The sequence below is a fragment of the Aptenodytes patagonicus genome, chromosome 7, assembly GCF_965638725.1.
Source record: "Aptenodytes patagonicus chromosome 7, bAptPat1.pri.cur, whole genome shotgun sequence".
NCBI classification, from domain to species: Eukaryota; Metazoa; Chordata; class Aves; order Sphenisciformes; family Spheniscidae; genus Aptenodytes; species Aptenodytes patagonicus.
Window position 1 is genome coordinate 58,986,320 of NC_134955.1, and position 16,023 is coordinate 59,002,342.

Genomic DNA, 16,023 nt, shown 5'->3' on the forward strand with positions numbered 1-16,023 from the left:
AACTTATTAATTCAAAATTAAAGGAGCTCAAAACTGACTGAAAAGACACCACCTCATAACAAAAGGGGGAAAAAAAAAAATCTAAGGCAAACCTATAAGGTGTTTTCAAAAAGGAAGGCAAACAAACCAAATTCTTCCATCTTCCAACACTAAACAATGCAAGAAACAAGACTATCCCTGAGTACATGGAGACTGAAGTCCTGGGGCATAACCCCCCGCCCCCAATTTTAGCACTCTCTAGTAGATATCAGAGGCTCAAACAACCCATCTGCACAGCTTAATTTTATCAGTCCCCCTTGAGTTGCATAACTTTCCCAATAGAGTTTCTACCATGAAAAGCCCTCATGTGCAGGCTGGTAAGGAGAGATCCTGCAGATTCAATGTGGGAATCACACTGGCTAGTCACATCCCTTGAAGTTTGTAAATGAACACTGGAAATCCTTTTGAGAGACATTGCTCCACTACAAGCAATTCTATCTGATAGGAGATTTTATAACATTTTTCAGCTCATATGAAGCAGGGAGTAACGCTTATTGAGATCCATGTTGAATTTATAATAGTACAAACTGGAAATAGGATCAATATAAATGGCCCACCTGCCATAATACAGTGTAAGACAAAGACATCGAAGAAAATACCAACAAAAAAAGAACTTAAAGTTTATTTTCATGGTCTTCCCATTATAAACCTTTTCCTTTTTTTTCCTAGTAATTTTCTCATACCACTAAAAAGATAAACGGAGTGCTTGGTACAGGAGGCCACCTTCACAAAGACTTCATTTGCACATCACCTATTCACTTGAGCGTTCCCCTCTCCCATATGCCATTTATTTTAGACCCTTCTGCTCTTAAGAGAAATCAAGTCAGATGGGTCTGTAATGAATCCAACAGCAGGTTTGGGGACAGAGTCCAAAATCTTCAGGGCAAGAACAATGCAGTTCTGTGTTGATGCATACAAATGGTTTTCTACATTCCCTCTAAGCACAATCCCCTGCACCTGTAGAATCATCAGAAAATTAAGGCACTCACACAGTGTATTCTATGTTACAAGTTATAAATTATGATGACATAGTTTATATCAATCAAGATGCTCATAAATATTAAGATAAATAAGCTGAACAACTGAAATTATTTTGAAGGAGTTGGTTTCTCATTTCTAAGAACAAAGTATGTTTATTGACCAATAAATTGAGGAAGAGCAGTCTAAGTAAATGTTCTGTGTACACAACTACCAAAATACTGTGGGCTTTTTTTTTTTCTTTTAAGTTGTATTTAGAGGAAGAATCTGCTTGGAGTATAAACATCCATCAGTAGATTTTTTATAAGAAAAAACCCAAAGACAACTGTGCACATATTATATAAGGAGACATGACAAGCGCCACCATGCAATCAGAACAATGATACACCGATTCCTGAAGCTGTGTGAATATGGTACACGGTTAGCACTACATTTTTAATTTTCCCCATATGAAACGTTAGCAATGAGAACCTATTTTTGCAGTGAAAGCATTGCCAAGAGCTATGTCTAAAGATAAAGCTGATTTTAGATTATGTGGACTTCAGCTTCCCAAATATGACAAAAAGAAAAATTTGAACAACATTAAGTATTTGCATTACTATCATCGGTGAATATTGTTTTAGAGGCAAAAAATAATCTCTAGCTGAAATCTGTTCTATGCAAGTAAGAAATTCAAGGCTAATACAAGATCTTTCTCAGCTCCTACTGCTCAGATAACATGCAGCAAAAACATCATAGGAAAAAACAAGTTCGGTGAACACAACTCATTAGATTGATGGCACCATAATCAGAAATGCATTTTTTCAGTAGGATGCTACCAGTATATGAACATGAAATAAGCTCTGTAAGTATCTTTGATCTCTCCTTTGATGCATGTATCTTGTCTAAACTATTGCTTCTTCGTCATCAGAATTTCTATAGAGAAAATATTCTGCATGCATGATTAAATCAGCAAGTCTATCTCACACAAAAAAGCAAAACCAGCACACTGATGTCGTGAGATATCTTGTTATGGAAGTATTTCCTTTTAAGGAATCATCTGTCTTAATCAAAACTGTACTTTTTTATCTAATTCCCAATCAGAAAAATAGGTCTCCGCTTCCTACATTACTCATCTCCATTCACTGCTCAGTTACATGAAACAGATAAAACCATTTAAAATCTAATGTGTCTGACAGATGTATTGTTTAGTAAAAGCTGTAATTTGAAAGGAATTGCTGCTATACATGGTTGTCCAGAAAACATATTCCAGATACCAAACTAGCAGAGCAGCCTCATAAAAAATCACATAATGTATTTTATATAATATATAAAAATAGATCATGAAACTTTTTTCAAAATTTCTGAAAACACAACATATAATCTGATTTCACATTTGGCAAAAAACAGTTTAGTTGAGCAATGCTCTCTACCATATTTAACCAGCAAATGATGAGTTATACTGATAACATAAGACCCAATATGGAGAAAGTAAATGTGGTTCCTTTATGGAACTACTTTTTGTAATTAAAATTACATCAGTAAAATTATAGTTCATGAAAAAGATTTTACAGTTAGGTTTCAATTCTACTGAAATCCCTGAAATTCCAAAAAGATTAACTTCAGAAAAAACAGTATTTTTTAATTTGAAATAAAATTTCAGATATGAAGCATCTTTTTTGCAAGTGACTGAAACTATTGTTTAGAAAGAAAAAGTATAAGCCTGCTTCTCAACACAGCAATGAAAGGACAGCCTGTTTGCCAGTACATGCATGACAACAGAAACAGCAATATAAAAATATAGCTGCATGACATGTGGAGAAAAAAACAAAACAAAAAAATCCTTCAGGACTGAGATGAACAGCAGACTTCATAAATATCTGAAGCAGCAACACACATTTCAGTGGAAAAGTGGTTTGGGCTTTTTTTTTTTTTGCAAGTTTGCTTTTCTGGTTGTCTTCTGGTGAATATTTTTTAAGTACTATGCCATGTTTCCTTTCAAGTGAACATTGCTGAAAATTCCTGAAAGCATTCTGCAAAGAGAGAGTATGCTGACAGCAATGATGAATAAGCTTGGTAACACACAACACAGCCACATTTCCAAATATAGTGTATCAGCTGGCTTGGCAAAAAGAATCATGCCAAAACTGGCAGTGAGGGGTGTAAATGATCCATCTCCCCCCTCTAATACTGCTATCAAAGAGCAATTGTGTTGTGTCAGACTTTGAGCCCGTTTCCGCATCACACACAAATAAAATTTTAATGAGCTGTAAAAAAATTCCCCCCCCCCTTGACTTACAGCTTTAAAAAGTGAGCATGTTCACCTAACAGCTTTAGAAGGTAACCATGAGAAGTCTGTACAAAAATCCCAAAAGTACTAAAGAATTGCCACCAAGTGCATGTGTTTGCTTTTGTTTTGGTTTGTTTGGGGGTTTTTTTTTGGAAAAAAACCCCACATGACTGCTAAAACATTTTATTTAAGAAAGCTAATACTTATGGTATTAGAGAACTTGACCACATCACAGGATCACCTTTCCTTATGGAAACAATGCCAAGCTTGAATGATAAAACATGGATCTTCCCTAACAATACTTCAGAAAAAACAATCCATTTAATCATTAACAAAAACTCCCAGCTTTTCACATTCACATGACCACCAAGAAGTTCATTGCAGCACTATGTAGAGCTGCAGTTAAATCTGATAGGAAAAAAACTATCATAAGGCACTATAAAGGTACCCACCTCTCACTCATTGGGTAAAAATACAAGCTTTCAACCTTTGTTAGAAAACTGTGAATATAATCATTGTGCTAAGCAAACACCATATTAATTTTTAAGTATTTAACTGTGTTAGCTTTAAACAATTTATCCTACATGATGCAGAATATATGAAGTCCTATTTCTTCTGGATGTGCATCTCCCTTTCTTATACAAACCTTTTCCAATGGTCCCAGAATCCTTGCAGTGCTCTCAGTTACCCTCCTCATCTCTTCCGGGACTCCACATTGCTTTCAGTTCCCTCCCCACATGACCTTACAAGGCAAGCAGCATCTTCTTTTGCAGGTTTTGATATAACTGCGCATGCTGGGCAAAAACATCAGCACACACATTGATTGACTAACAGGCCAAGCAGATAAACTGTTCTCAACACAGCTTTCCCTCTAGCAAGCAGACCAACTTATGTTTGAGTTCTCCCACTCTGTCAAACTTGATTAAAAACGTCCAACAAGTTGATGGGTGAAGCAGAAAGAACTGACTGGCAGACAGACCTGACATGATCCTATAAGCCTTATTTGCTTCAGCTATTACTTTTTACTTTACAGAGTAGTAAACCAGCTTCTCAAAAACACGCTGAGCTTTTACAATAACAACCAAGTTAGGAATTCCCACAGCAAGAGTTATCCTTTCAAGTTTAACTTTGCTTCAAGGACTCAGTATATTTCCAATGCAGTATCTTAACATTGTATCTTCTTTAATTCAGATCCTTGTAGATGCTAATTACATTATGTTCTCATTACATAATAGTTCCCACCCCACGCATCTTCTTGGCATATACTAGCACAGAAGGTGAGGGGTGCAGATCTAGAATCAGTATTAGAAGGACAGATATGGGTCAACAAGGGCAGACAAGGAGAAGACGAGGGAATTCTCAAACCATGCAAAGAGCACGGAGAGGTGAGTGTAGTAGGTGGTTGTGGGATATGTTCCTTGGCTGCATCGAGAGGGAGGACAGATGAGTAGGATGTACACAAACCAGGCTTGCAATTTTTTTTTTCCTAGTTTGATTGCCTAGACTAAGTCATTTTCCCCTCTACTTCAGAGGGGGAAGTGTATCATCTCTTGTATCAACATATGTTGAGCAGCCGGGGTCTTAAGGGACAAGCTTAATGCTTATAGGCAGTTGACAGGAGTTCTCCAATCTGTATGTAGGAGAACACAGTTTTACACTTGATATGACCAGGTTTACGGGGAATGTGATCTTTTGCTTCCACTGATCAAGTGTTTTTTTTTTTCTCCTAAACTTGAATCTTATGACTGCGGGTAAAAAGATAAACACATTTTATAGCAAATAGAAAGCATGAAAGCAAGAAGTGTAAGAACAGTGTGGGTGGAGGAAGAAATCTATGATCTTTAAGAAATATTCAGTTTATACATTTACAATGAACACTATGTTTGCTTGTGAAAACCACCTACCTCATGTCACTTGGAAACCACATTAACACTCTCATCACTCCTAAGGTATTAATCTAGATGTTCCCACTAAATAAACGACTAATTAGTTACTGATTCAATCCCTTTCCCCCTCAGCTCTCAATCTCTCACCTTCGCTGTACTACACCCCTTCTCTTCTTGCTGTTGATTCTCCTCTCCCACCACTGCCCTTTCCTTTTTCTTCCATTTCTTCATTTCCTCTATAAACTAGCCCTAAAAGCTCTACTAAATACGGTGTCTTACAGTTCATTGTGTTTGCGTACTTTCTTTCTCCAGCACGTTTCTGTTCTTCTATTTAGGTTGTAAGCTCTTTTGGAAGTGGGACCTCCTGTGATTATAGAGTGCTTATAACAAGACAGCTTTTTTTGTTTTTAAAACAGGATCTGAAGTATTACCATAACACTGATAATGCTGACAAAAATAACCTGCAGAAAATACTAATAAGATTAATGATAGAAAAGCCCATACTGTTTCCACTTTGTATTTTAAGTGAATGCAATCGTATGTAAATTTATGTTTCCCAAGAACTCCCTTAGCCATAACCCACACTATTTCATTCTTTAAGAGCTAGCTTTGATACACTTGCTCCTTGTGGCAAGATGCTGTACTCTGAACCAGTCCAATGCACAGCCCAGCAAATAGAGTGCCCTAGGTTCTTCTGCTCTCCCAAAACAACTTGCACCCCTGAAATGCAGTTCCTTCCTGAAAGTTAAGACTGTAAACTCTCTCCTATATAAAATATAACTGCCATGCTTAGATTTTTCATCTGATCTTCAAGTCAAGAATGCTGTCTCCAGCAGCAGCCCACAGCTCCAGACATGCGTATTCTGCAGGACGAGGGAGATCCTGGCACACACATATATTGGTTACACCCTGCAGTTTTCTTCCAGTTCCATCTTATGAGATTCTGCTTACCATTCCTCCCTCCTTTTCTAGTGTCTGCTCCCCAGATTCAAGACACCATAAAGTCACAGGGCTTCTTCCTCAGTCTTGATTAAAAAGAATTCACCACATCCCCCAGTATCTTCCCATCTCTAAAGAACAGCACTGAGCACCATCCACCACCTCCTGGAGGAATAGTGAGAATAGAGGTTGCTTTGCTCTGTTTCTTTTCAAAGTCTACAGTTTTCATCCTCATCTTAGTCATCATTATTTCTCTTCTCCCCCCAGCCTGTCTTTTACCAGAGGAAAAGTAACAGTGGCAGCAACCAAGAGAGGGTACTTAGAGAGCTACAGGAAAAGCACGACAGAGGGATTTTTCTCCAGTATGTTCACCCAGCTTCTTGCGGCCCAAGCTGCACCGTAGTAAGCTTCCCTTCTTCATGAGGTTGTGAAGTTACCCAGGTCAGCTTCTCCTACTGCATACAGAATTTCAGTTTTATTTTCCTTTCAAAGGCCTGATTTAGCCACATGACCCATTTGTAATGGGACTCCACACACTTCCTCTCTCAGGTAAAGAGAGTGAAATAGGTTGTCCCTGTCACTTCTTAACAAGAACAGTCTTCCTGAGATAAGCTCTCTGCAAGCCTCATGTTTTTTTGATTCAGGTATTCCTCCCCACACCTTTCCTCTTCTTTCACAATCAGTTAGCAGATGGATTTTATCCCATTCAGGAGGTAGGTAACTTTTAATCTCTACCTCCACTCTCTGGGCTACTTGCTTCTCCCAAACACCTATCTTCAAGAAATCTACCAAGCACAGTGGCTGTAAGCTCTGCTATTCCTTAAAGTAGGAACAGTATCATATCAAAAGTACAATCATCTAAAATTAACCAATTAAGACTGATTAAGAATAAATTCTTAAACACTGAATGAGCAAAAACAACCGGGGGGGGGGGGGAGGGGGGGGGAGACCAGTACTGAAAATGTTTCTCAAATTTTCACTAATGAAAAGAACTTACTGGCAAAAAAAATCATTAGAAACATATGTCTATATTCTTAATGCTTCCAAATGAATGCTTTATTTCTCTTCCTACAGGATGGGTTTGAGTACAGTTACAGTATATGCATTTGTCACTACTTTAAAAACAGGTAATGTCAGCTAAGTAATGTCAGCTAAGTACATCAAAAACCACTGTGAGATAACATTTTTGCTTTTGTACTTACACAGAAAAATCCAGTTCATGCAAAGCATCTTTTTCAAAAGATCCTACTTTTACTTAATTCTACAGCTGGGCTGTTTACTAAGGCATAAGACAGTCGCATGACTGACTTGTGTTTCAATAAACCCAGATGTAAAATACATTTTGATTGTTTATGAGAACACCGCTTACATATTTTATGCTCAAAGAGCTGTTTGCTCTGACTGTGTAATCCCAAAAGCAACCCCCTCAACATATACAAGAAACTTTAAAAAGGTTTGGTCCACAAAAGGAATGAGATTAGTTGTTGTCAAGGGCTACCCTCCCATCACTCACGTAAGAAAATTTCCCCAAACTGTAAAACCATAAATACAGAAATGTCAATACTGCCCCAAATATTTATTAGCTAGTATGTCATAGCTATGCAAGACTTGTAGTTAGAAAGTTACCTTGGTTTAACCTATTATCCTGTACACATACATCAGGAAATAAACATACTAGACAATGTTTAATTTCAAATGTTCAAATGCTAAGACATGAACTAATGACTACATGCTACCTAAGCCTGTGATTTGTAAAGATCCAAAAATTCCGTAAGTTTCCAAAATAGCTCCTGTGATAGCTTAACACAACATGTTCTACTTCCCATTGCAACCTGCCAACAATGCTCAAAATCACTTTAGTGCATCATTTCAGGCAGTGACTTCTTGAACCATGCTAGCATGCTCACAAACAGTAAGTGTACTTACTTCACAGGGTAAATACAGGATAGTCACTAAAACTACTTTACGTAAACCTTAATATCAATGATGACTTACGTGATCAAGAGCTAGGACCTTTTACCACTGTTCCCTATACTTTGCTTAGAGACAGACAAAGTGACAATGGTAAGAAAATCAGTCATTGCTGATGACTATGAAGTCATGAGTAAAAGTTAAAATTCAGCAAAACTAAGTTAACAGAGGTGCAACAAAACAGTACAGCACTCACTACATTGCTGCAAAGTGAACAACTAAGACCAGAAGTTCAGTCCCCATTCAAGACAGCAGACATGCTTTGAGATATTGACAAAGCCTTGGATGCAATTTAAAACTTTAGGATGATGGTATCTAACCACACATCATTTCAATGGGAATTGGTTTTTTTAACCCAAAATGTACATTTCACATGGGTCAGCCCTCACTGCAACTGCTTCTTAGTCACTAAGAATCATAATTTTAACTACCAAAAAAGAGGCAGCACCTCTTTAAAGGGGTGGAAGAACTTCTAACAAGAGGTTAATCCATTCCTACATGTATTACTTAAAAAGAGTGTGAGTGTGTGTAACATCAGAAGTATTTTGTATGTAAATTCTCTAGGATGCACAAAGAAGATGCATATTGGATATATATCACTATATATTACTGCATCTGCTTCACATAACAGCTAGGGCAGAAGAAACTGAGCCTGGCTGAATAGCAGAAAAAATTTCTTGGGTATCACTGCATAGATTTTTTTTTTTAAAGTCCTTTTTAATTGCATTATAGTCAATGGCATACATAATAGTAAACTAGGCAATAACATATATTCCAATTAACTGGACTGTCTCCAAGGAAGAGATTTAAAGCTGAAGATTCTTAATGCCAAGGACTACTGTTTAATTGCAACAATAATTCCACCTAACTGGAACGCCCTCAAGCAACCTAGTAGCAATTGGGCCCACGATTACTTCTATGCACTGAAAAATTCTCGACCCGTTCTGTTTATTTTTCGTCTTAACACCTTTGCCTACCCTCTGCTTTCTACACATATCGCAACTCCAATATGATTTACTATTGCCTGTTAGGCTGCTCCCTTTCAATCAGGTAATTACGTAGGGCCATCATACTGACAACCCACATCTCCAATCACGGCATAGGCAGCAGATCCTATAAAAGTGCTCGCCACAGTTTCTGGGCCCTTCTAATATAACTAATCCACATGTCAAAATTTCTCCTCCAAGCAGCTAGGTGATGCAGATGTAACTGTACATCAGATATGCCACGTCTTTTCATTCAAAAGGGCTTCCTACCCACACAGTCCTTGCAATACTTACATGAAGTGACAAAAAAAATTCTTGCAAATTTCTAACAAAAAGAAGGAAGGAAAGATGATATCCACAGCAGAAAACAAGTTTCTACAAGCTTTAAGACCTGTTCTATGCTATGTGGCAGCATATGTGATTTTTGCCCTCAAAATGAGTTTCATTATACAGTCATGTGTTGTAACAACTTAAATTGGCTGAATGCTTCAATACCACTGCTGGAACCAAAAAAACCCGCTTAAGAACCTATATTTGGACACTGAAATGACACTACCCAGAGTGCATGATTAAATTGTGCTTGAAGTTATAAATATCTGAATTCAGCTACAGTTTTGTGTTGTTTCCTGGAATACCCTGTCCTTACAGAAGAGAATCTAAGCAGTTTTAAAATAACTGCTGTATTTTTCTCTAGCTAAGACTGAAGCACAGCTGTTCCATCAAGCTTCTGCCCACAGCATATTAACTCCCTAAAGGTGTGCTCAGAGATGGTACTGCTGGCACTTCACCCTGACCAGTACAGAAGTGTCCATTCAATGCATAATCAATGCCAAGGACCTCCAGGCTGCAGCCAGGAACCACAGTACAAACTAGTGTGAAGAAGAAAAAGATAACAGTATGGAGAATTCCAGTGGGAATTTGTGTGCCTTTTCTTAACCTTTCTAGGACACATGGGAATATCTACGCCAGTTAATGTGCTTGCTGTTAAATGATGTTGTGTGCCTTGTACAATTCTGAAAGTCACCAGACAGCTCATGTTGAAAGAGGATTGAGTTTATGGTAGCCGGGAGGAAAAAAGAAGTTTGGAGTGGTCTTCCACCTCCGCGAGAGCATGCTGCACTTTTTCACACCAAAATAGTACACCTACCTGTGTTCCTGCTGCAGGTGTGGAGTGACATCAGCTATCAGTATATAAAAAAATATCACTGGTCATTCTTGGAAATAACAAATCAGCATTACTATCATTCATTCCATATATACCCATGTGAAGTTTGAGGAAAATTGAGCTCTTCGTTATATGGTAAGGTTGTGCAATGGTTGCCAATGTGTAAATTGTAGCAGTGCACAGATTTACTGCAATGCAAATGATAAAAAGAGCAGCTCCAGAGTATTTCTTAATAGCTGAAAGGAAAAACTTTCCCAATAAAATTATTACAGACCTGCCCTGTAGCAGGTGCTAATGATTAGGGGCTTTTTTTTCTGGGGAACCCTCACTGAAGAGACCACAGCCCTCAAGCCCAGTTACGATTACGCTTCAAGATACTGTAATTTTAATGTCCTTAGAAAACACCCATGGCAGACCAAGCACTCAGCATTTCTAAATCCCAAAAGAATACTATTTTTACAGTTTGGAGAGGAACTTCTGACAACATTTAAGTGCTATGCACATTGTAAAAAAAAGAATTTAAGAAGCTTCTGCTATGAATGCCTGATAAATGATGTAATTGAGGGCTTAAGAACAGTTAGAAAGCCTTCCAAACCCACTTGCCTTAAGCCCACTCCCTATCTAGTGGTTAAAATGGTGACTATTCTAGAAAGTATGACTAGAAGTTTCAGGCAAAATACTAGCAGTTTTCTGACGTTTTTATTCTAGACCTTGAAAATGAAGGAGCAGGTTCCTCCAAGCCCCTTTTTATCTCCTGGCATTCACAGTCAGCAACTTGAGCCCTTAAGAGTCTCCTCCATGTTTACTTGAACTAGTGACACTGCAGTGGTTTGAAATAAGAAAGCTTTTAACATAGGAATTTACTGGGCTGTCAGGAACAAGAAACATGCAGCAATATTAAGTATTACTTGGCTTCACCCTGAGCTTTCAGATGTTTGATATAGTAATAACCAAAATGTATACAGACCACAAGGCACTGTAAACTACCATCAGCTTCTCAGAATTTTAATCCTCACAATTCAGAAGAACTATGGTAGAACTGCTTGGTAGCACTTTTTTTTTTTATGTTTGCAGGTGACAAAACAGACCAAAGCAGAAATATTTTGAACATTTATTTTAGCACACACAGAGTAAATACATTGCCCCCTCCAGTCCCAGAACACATCCGGGAAGGCCACACCACTTTCTGGACAAAGCCCTGTTCTCTGTATTAAGGGAGAATGATTGAACAGCATCTTTTCACAAGATAACTGCCTCAAGTATACTAATGCACTGTTAACATGCCTGCTGAAAATCAGTTTTCCTACCCTGCCTTGTTTTGATGCAAACCACTAGCCATGCCACCAACCTATCCCTCTGACCCCTAGGCAGACCATGTACCAAAACCCAGAGTAGGGCTGACCAGACCCTACAAGTGATATTCCAAAGTGTTCAGATAAGGAGCTGCAACCATTTCTATAGTCCCCCTACGAACCCCTAGGAAGCCTGGGTATCTCTTGCCTCTGAAGTCTCAGTTTAGAGGGGTCAATGTTCTTATTTCTAACTACCTACATTCCAATTTTCCTGGGGCTACCTCATTCCTGCACTGCCAGCATAGATAACCCACTTTCCTCAGATTCCAACAGTTTGGACCTTCAACAGTCCCAGGCCTCTGGAGATGCAGCACTTACCAATCTCATCTTAGACCTGCATGGCTTCCTGTGCCGCAGCAAGGAGCCACAGCTCAAGAAGCAGCTTGAAGGCCTGGTGCCACAGCTAGAGGCCTGTCTCCTTCACCAGGAATACTGCTGTTTCTTCTTCTCCAGTAAAGGACCATGAACCGCACATTGCATTAACGAGCAAGCCACATCCGAAACACTTGCAAGATGAAATTTATATCCATCAGCCCAGAGTGAAAATTTGCTCCTACCTCATACTCTCAAGAACAAGAGAAAAAGCAGCAGAATGACTCCTGACGAGAGTGGCTGATACTGTTAATATTCTGCTTCCCAGTTCTTGTAGCTGAGTTTCCCGCTTCCACAAACAGAACCACTATCTACTAGTCTGGCAAATTTCTAGATAGAGACAGATGACTTCCACTCCAACCAATTCTTCCTTATAGAACACAAAGGACAAACTGAATATGAACACCGTGACTATTATCATAGAGAAGCCGCTCCTGACATCTTGCTGCATGTGATATTGGTAAATCTCTATCCACCAGCAAAAAATGCATTCTGGGAGCAGCAGTACTTTCCAAAACTAGACTGCTCACGTCCTATGCCTTAGGCCAACGTGTCACATACTGTCAGCGCAGAAGTCTGCAGAAACGTGCTCAAACCAGCTTTTTGTTATTAACCTGATCTGGCATTTCTGAGAGTTTTCTGGAAAAGATACAACTTTATCTTTACAGAAGGTAAAATGTTCCTCAAAGTTGCACAGAATTTTGCTTTCCTCAAGTACAACAGTAAACCCTGGTAAAACAAATTAAAGCTGCATCACTACACTAACTTCCCGACTTCAAAGTAGGCATATACTGTACCTTTAAGACTATGACCTTTGTTTAAGAGTTTGCAAGTTTTTGGCTGTTCATATCATTATATGAAACTCTGCACTGTACCTCCAAGCCACTTGCATAGACCAACTACAAGACACCACAAAATAAAGTGAGCAGTTATCGCATTAGGCTGTTGTTTCATTTTAGTCTTCTAAATGCCCAAACTCAAAGTGCAATGGGACAGGTTTTTTATATTCAGACATTGATTCAAAGATTTAATAAGCCAGAGAAACAGGCTGTACAAGCCAGGCATCTTACAGTGGCAGAAAGAAATCACAACATTATCTGTCATTGTCTTGAAAGCAGGAATTCTGTTTTTTAATAGAGCATTGAGGAATGCAAAAATTGTAATTTCATGAACCCTTATAGAGCTCACTATTATTCCCAAGCATCAGCTAGGAACAAAGTGAGAAATAACTGCTTGAATGCTGACTTTTAGAAAAAGGGGCAGAGAACAGATACCAATCTGAATCTGACAACCACATGAAAACCCAACAGTCATTTTCTGCAACTCTAAGCTTTAAAGTTATATCAGCTTCTTCGCTGTATCAGCACACAACGCCTCTCAAATTGGTCTGACAACATCCATTTTACTTGCTCCTGACTGACAGAATCAGGTGCAGCATACTCCAGAGGGAATGGATGCTTCTCTATTTTAAGGAGAGTTAATATATTAATATGCTATCAACGCAACTCTGCTTAGCAAAGTGGAAGATTAAACGTTGTTGCTGGTCATCCAAAGTAGACAGCCATTTTTCCTTCTTCACCAGCCAACCCTTGCTACTGTCTGCAAGTCTAAAAATACTATTCCAGCAAGCGAAGTTCCTTGAGGAAAGAAATTTGTCCATGCATAGCTCAGCTTCCTGATGAGACCCACTTTATTTGGGGAAGGCAGCTTCCAAAGAAAAGATTATCCAGTTGCAAGATCATAGATACATATAAGACAGCCTCCAAACATTAAGACATACCAGGAATATCCAAACCCGGGCAGTATTACCCTCCACAGTGAGCAGTAGTAGTTACAGAAGTGCTGCTGGCTTAGAGAGGTTAGCAATGGAGTACCACAAAAAGACTGTTGAAATGTATTAGTCTCATCAAGTTCCTGAATACCAGCAGCTCTAGCCATGCCACCTGGAAGCTCACAGACCACCCAGATGCCACAGCCTGTACAAGGCAATGGAGCATTGATTCAGAAGGGTGTGAGCCTATTTTGAAAAGTCAATTTATGTAAAAAAACCCCTAAAAACTGGACAAATGGGTCACAGGCTTTTAGATACACACCAGTAGCTATTTCCTAGTAACATGTTCAACAAAAACAACCTATGCAGATGCATTAAAGAAATGCTTTTGTATCAAGGGTTCAATTGGTAGAACTTAATAAATTAACCTGTAAATAGGCACAGGGCATCAGCAAAGACTGGAAGATCTGAACATTTTATCACTGGTTTTGAAGAATTAAGCACCCCAACTTTGTGAACATTAATATCAACCTCTATTCCATTCCATTAATAGTCAATGGAAAAGCATATTGGCAACAATTCATTACATCCCAATGAAAATCTGGAAAACCAGTTTTAAGAACAGAATAAGGTGTAGTGTCTATCAAAGCAGTAAAACAGAACCATTTTGACAAACACTGAAATGCTGCCTACGCAGGTATTAAAAATGTAACAAAAATCATCCATATGCCTGATCAGAACACTTTCACCTTTAGACAAAAGTTTTCAAAGTGATAAATCATAGTCTGTTGTATTTATTAAAAAAGTAGCATCAAATGCTCCAACAAATCTTACATAGCTTCCCGGAACCAGAGATTTGGTACAAGAGGATAACTCGGTATTTGCTAACGTGGGCATCTGTTCTTGGTTTCACAAAATGTGCTCTAGTGGCCTACTACTTTCACCTCTTCTAAGAGCATGCAATTGATGGATGGAAAGAAAGCTATTCTGCTACCACTTCATCATTTTTAAGATCTGTAAAGAGGTGAAACTTTCAATGATTACTTCCTCCAAGCTCAGGAATGGTCCATCCCTACATGCAGGATGTTAAGCAAAGGTGGCAGGAGGCCTGCATGAATGAACAAGATGCTCCTGACAAAACTCAAACAAAGAAACAGAAGGGGTGGAAGCAGGGCCAGGTGACCCAGGAGGAAGCAAGACACTGTTTGAGCATGCAGGGATGGGGTTAGGAAAGCCAAAGCCCACTTGGAGTTGAATCTGGCAAGGGACATGAAATACAAGACGGACAGTAAGAATGGCTTCTACAGGTGCATCAGGAGCTAATGGAAGGTAAGACTAGGCAAGGTGTGAGCCTGCTGCTGAATGGGGCAGGGGACCTGCTGACAAAGGACACAGAAAAAAGACTTTGGTACTCTATGCCTTCTTCACTGATAAGGCCTGCTTTCAGGAATTCCAGGCCCTGAGACCTGGTATAAGAAAGACTTATCCTCAGTGAAAGAGGATCAGGAAAAGAAACATTTAGACAAACTTTAAAAAAAACTCAACACTACTCCAGGTGTGGCCTCACCAGTGCTGAGTGGAGGGAAGCTGTTGAAGCAAGGAAACTTGGAAACCATTCCCAAACATATGAAGGGCAAGGTGATTGGGAATAGTCAGCATGGATTTCTGAAGGCAAAGTCATGCCTGAACAACTTTGTAACCTTGATGGGAGAGCAGTGGATGTCGTTCATCTCTACTTTAGTAAGGCTTTTGACACTGTCTACCATCACATCCTCATAGACAAGCTGATGAAGTACCAACTAAGTAAGTTGACAGTGAGGTGGACTGAAAACTGGCTGCACTGCTGGTTGTGATGTCAAAAGGTTGTGATGAATGGCACGAAGTCCAGCTGGAGGCCAGTCACAGTGGTGTACGCCAGAGATTAATACTGGGACCAACACTGTTTACCATCTTCACTGATGACTTGGACAATGGGACAGAGTATACATACAGATTCACAAATTATATAATTGCAGACCTCCTTTCAGTGCAGTTTGATCACACTCTTAACAGAAAGAACTGAAAAGCAACTTATTAGAACTGATACAGTCTACAGTCCATCTTCAGCTACAAAGACAATTTTGGCAGACATTAACGCCCTAGCTGAAAACCATGGTGGTTCAAGCACTGCTGTCCAGGCACTTCCAGGACAGGTCAGCCAATTCCTTCAGAGATATTGGGAAGACATCCAAGAAAATACAGGAAGTAGATACTAATCTGCCATCCCCTAATATATAACATAACAGCCTTTAACTT

At 39.0% G+C, this 16,023-nt stretch overlaps 1 protein-coding gene across 5 annotated transcripts in view; it reads right to left on the reverse strand.

Moving 5' to 3' along the window:
* Positions 1-16,023, reverse strand: part of SETD3 (SET domain containing 3, actin N3(tau)-histidine methyltransferase) — a 64,822-nt gene that overhangs the window by 44,008 nt on the left and 4,791 nt on the right. Inside the window, exon 1 of one of the 5 annotated variants that reach the window (XM_076345418.1) lies at positions 3,933-4,169. The exons of the other annotated variants lie outside the window; for them this stretch is intronic. The gene's annotated coding sequence lies outside the window, so the exon portion shown is untranslated. Of the gene's footprint in view, positions 1-3,932; positions 4,170-16,023 lie in introns of those variants that run through there. 5 annotated transcript variants of the gene reach the window in all.